The following is a 4,579-nucleotide window of genomic DNA, read 5'->3' as shown; positions in this document are numbered from 1 at the left end:
CATTGCCGACCAACTTTGGTCGGTTTTTTTGGACGGGTTTTCCCGAATTTCTAGTAGTGTCTACTCGTAACGGTTATGGTAATAATAGGTGATCGCTGTAGCGACCCGACCGATCGTTTTATCAATTTCTATCTCGTTCGGCGGCATAAGGTCTTGAGCACCTTCGTACTATGTATATTGACTTGCGTGCATGATTGAATTCAGTTACCGGATGATTCAAAGTCAAATCGGAAGAAGGATTCAAGTTTTGAAAGCTTAAGCGAAAAGAGTTGACTAGAATTTGACTTTTGATTAAACGGCTCAGGAATGGGTTATGGATGATTTCAACAGCTTCGTATGGTGATTTTGGACTTAGACGTGTGTCTGGATTTGGATTTAGAGGCCCGTAGGTTGATTTGGAGCATTTCGGCGAAAGTTGAAAAAGTTGAAGTCTTGAAGGTTGAGAGATTTGACCAATAGTTGACTTTGGCGATATCGGGGTCGGAATGCGATTCCGAGAGTTGAAACAGCCCCGTTATATTATTTGGGACTTGCTTGCAAAATTTGACGTCATTCCGGGTTGGTTTGATTGATTTCGGCATGAGTTTTCGAAGTTGAAAGTTTTGGAAGTTCATAAGTTCGATTCGTATTGCGATTTGTATTTTCAGCATTGTTTGATGTGATTTGAGGCCTCGAGCGAGTCCGTTTTAGGTTGTAGAACTTGTTTGTGGGTTTAGACGGGGTCCCAGGGGCCTCGGGTGTGTTCCGCGTGGGCTACGGGTCCTTTTCCCCTATTTTTGAATTGTTGTTCCTGTTTTCTGGTGTCCTTCTTCGTGATCGCGAAGTGCCTTTCGCATTCGCAAAGTATTACTGCTGACCACCTCGAGATCCTTCTTCGCGTTCGTGTTCAACCTCTCGCGTTCGCGAAGGTTTGCTTTTCCCCTTCATCGCGTTCGCGATTAGCCACCCGCGCTCGCGAAGCTCTTCCTGGCAGCCTCATATTTCTTCTTCGCGTTCGCGTTCGCGTTCGCGTTCGCCGTCTCGCATTCGTGTAGGTTCCGTCTCTTGTTCTTCGCATTCACACTCCTTCCCTCGTGTTCATGAAGGGTTTTTCTGGACAACTTTACTTTCCTTCTTCGCGAATGCGAGCCTTTCTCCGCGTTCGCGATGCTTTCTGACCTGGGCAGAATATAAGTTTTCCAAATCAAGGGTTAGGCTATTTTTCATCATATTTTGACTTGTAGAGCTCGGTTTTGAGCGATTCTTTATGGGTTTTTCAAACAAATCGATTGGGTAAGTGTTCTTCACCTAGAATTTATTATATTCTATGATTTTATCTTTATTTTTAGCATTAGATTTGTATTTTGAGTTGAGAAAAATGGTGGTTTTTGAAGAAAGTTTTCAAAATGAAAAATCATAATTTGAGGGACGAATTGGTATCGGAATTTGATAATTTTAGTATGGTTGAACTCGTATCGGAATGGGTGTTCAGGTTTTGTAACATTTGTCGGGTTCCGAGATGCGAGCCCAGGGGTCGATTTTTAGATTTTGATAAATATTAAGTCTTTATGATCCGGAATAGTCTCTTATGAGTTTTATTTGTACTTTGAAGTTATTTTGGTTAGATTTGAGCCGTCCGGATGTCATTTCACCGGAGAAGTTCATTTTAGAGTATCAATTTGTCTTCTTTGAGGTAAGTATCTTGCCTAACCTTGTGTGGGGGAACTACCCCTTAGGATTTGAGTCTTCTATGTTGATTGTAGTCCGTGCACGCGAGCTGACGAGTACGTGCTCAAACTTATTTGTTGAAGTTGGCCTTTTAGGGTTCCTAGGTCCTTGTATTCATTGAATATGGAGTTGTACTTATTATTATTACGTTCCTTAATTACTAGTTTCACCTTTACCTGTTTAATTAGAATCAATTGCTTCATGATCCACTCTTACTGTTTACTTGATTCATATGTGCCTTAATTGAAATTGTTATCTCTTCCTTTGTCATGTTATCTTTTCCTTAACTGCATATCTTTATTTGAAGTTGTAGTTGTCCCTTTTTGCAAATGTTCACCCTTAATTGAGGTTATGGTGATTTTCTCGCCGCCCACTTTTATTTGAATTGGTTGTATCTCTTCTGTAATTGTCCAAACTTAAAAGAAGCTTAGATATCCTATGCCTTAGTGGACTTGCCCTTATTTGAAATTATTTGACTCGTGTTAGTTTCTTATTGTTAAACTGCATATTGTGGGATCAATGTTACATATTATTTTCTTCCATGTTGAGCTGTTCTTATTATGCCTAGTATTCGTTATTATGGCTATTCCTTGCGAACTAGTTTTATCATTTCTTGCGATCGAAGGTTCTTGAGTTGATTTACTTGTTGTACCTTGTTTTATTATCATTATTGCTATTGTACTTGTTGTTGTGATACACGAGGTTTCTACCGTGCGGTTGTTGTTGTGATGCACGAGGTTTCTTCCGTACGGTTGTTATTGTGATGCACGAGGTTTCTGCCGTGCGGTGTTATCGGGTCGCACGAGGTTTCTGCCGTGCTATTGTTACTATTGATATTTGCATATGTGATATGAAAAGGTGGGATATATATATATATATATATATATATATATATGGGTTGCGCATGTGACGAGACAAGGTGAGAACATTATTATACACGTGTGGCGAGACAAGGCGGGCATTTACTTTACTATTGCACACGTGGCGAGACAAGGTAGGTTGTGTCAGGGATTGATTTGTGATGAGCTGTGATGGCCTGGGGGCATTCTTGTTGTTGATATTTGTGTAGTGGTATGCTTACCTGAGCCTTATCTTGTGAAAGTTGTGAGAAAACATTCTACGTGCTGACCGCTCCTTTTTCTTATGTTTACTAGCTGGGTTAAACTATGTTAGGACACTTGCACAAGCATACACGTAGTTAAGCACTCTTATCGGATTTAGGGGCTTCCTTGCTACTGTTGAGTATAAATGCATACCCTTGTTTACTTGCCTTCTATGTGAGAATGACTCTATTTGGCACGTGAATTGTCAGTGCAGTTATGAAGTATAATTAGGGCACAGGATGCCAAGTGTTAGGGTTCAGGTATTGGGACCCATGAGTTGTGAATAGTATGAGGTTCGGTACCTCGTGGAGTTTATTGACTGAAACTTGATGTGAAAACGGTCGTTGTGGTTGAGTGATTACTTGTCCTTTCTGTATATGTGATTTCAGATTTATGTTGCGTTTCCGTTCATCCTTCTGTGTCATTATTTTGGTATTCCGCTGATACTTGTTGTTTTCCTTTCTTATTGCAATTACTGTATTGTTAGCCATATCGCGTAATCCTTATGTAGATATCATACTCTGTTGTTCCTATACTCATATTTGTTCAGGTTATTTAGTCCAGTGAGTGTCTTGACTGTTCTTCGTCACTACTCCACTGAGGTTAGTCTTGATACTTGTTGGGTACCGCTGTGGTGTACTCATACTATACTTCTGCACATTTTTGTGCAGATCCAGGTATTGCGAAGCCAGTTGATCAATAGCTAGCAGCGCGAATTGTTGCTGTGGAGTCTCAAGGTAAACTTGCTGCTGCGTTCGCAGACTTCGGAGTCACCATCCTATTTTGTATTCGCACTATTCTTACTTATTTCCAAACAGTCGTATTTAGAAGTTGCAGTAAACTCTATAGAGCTTATGACTTGTACTACCGGTTTTGGAAATTGTAAATTTTTATAAAGAATTCCATTTCAGAGTTGTTAGATGTTATTTATTATGGTTGTTATTCAGTAAATATTAGGCTTACCTAGTCCCTAAGACTAGGTGCCATCACGATACCCAACGGAGGGAATTTTGGATCGTGACACGCGCATAATTAGGGTTAATGATGATTCCCTTTTCATATTTATAACTGATTCATGAATCTTTCCCTTTTATAGTTTTCATGCATCTCGTGCCTATTTCTTCTGTCAGGTACTATACCTTCCTTTATAAACTACCACGGGTATTTTATCCGTGCCTTATTATCTTTCTTTACTGACTCGATATCAATTCCACCTGTCATCATACTATTAATCCACGTGTCATGTCTTTTTTTCACCAATACAACGTGACACTGCTTCGTCCAACGTATGTTTGGCCCTGCGTATAAAGACAGAACTATCATTTCAAACTTTTTCTAAATCCTTTCCAAACAATGTGGAGGATATTTTTGTAAACAATTAATTTTTTTAAATTATGCAACACACATTATTTTTAATACATCAAACCAAACAATAGATAAGAAATAATCATATCATAACTAATCCCGGCATAAGTAATATCAGCATTACTAATTCTAGCATTATTAATTTACTCTATATTGTACTATTCTTATACATCCTACCAAACGACTCCTAAAGGTCGACGTCCTAGGAACGAGAGTACTTATCAATAATGAAGGATTGAAATACCCCTAGAATAATTTATGCACAAGCAAAATATTCAACAAAGGCTATATAGAAGAAATTTATCAAACTAGGGAGAGAACGTGGTAGGAGGCTTTTTCACAACTCATAAACTCTTGAATCTCTCTACATCATAGCTACCTCTCCACAATAAAAAATATATAGT

The sequence above is a fragment of the Nicotiana tomentosiformis genome, chromosome 10, assembly GCF_000390325.3.
Source record: "Nicotiana tomentosiformis chromosome 10, ASM39032v3, whole genome shotgun sequence".
Classification (NCBI taxonomy): Eukaryota; Viridiplantae; Streptophyta; class Magnoliopsida; order Solanales; family Solanaceae; genus Nicotiana; species Nicotiana tomentosiformis.
Note: the sequence above shows the minus strand (reverse complement) of the source record.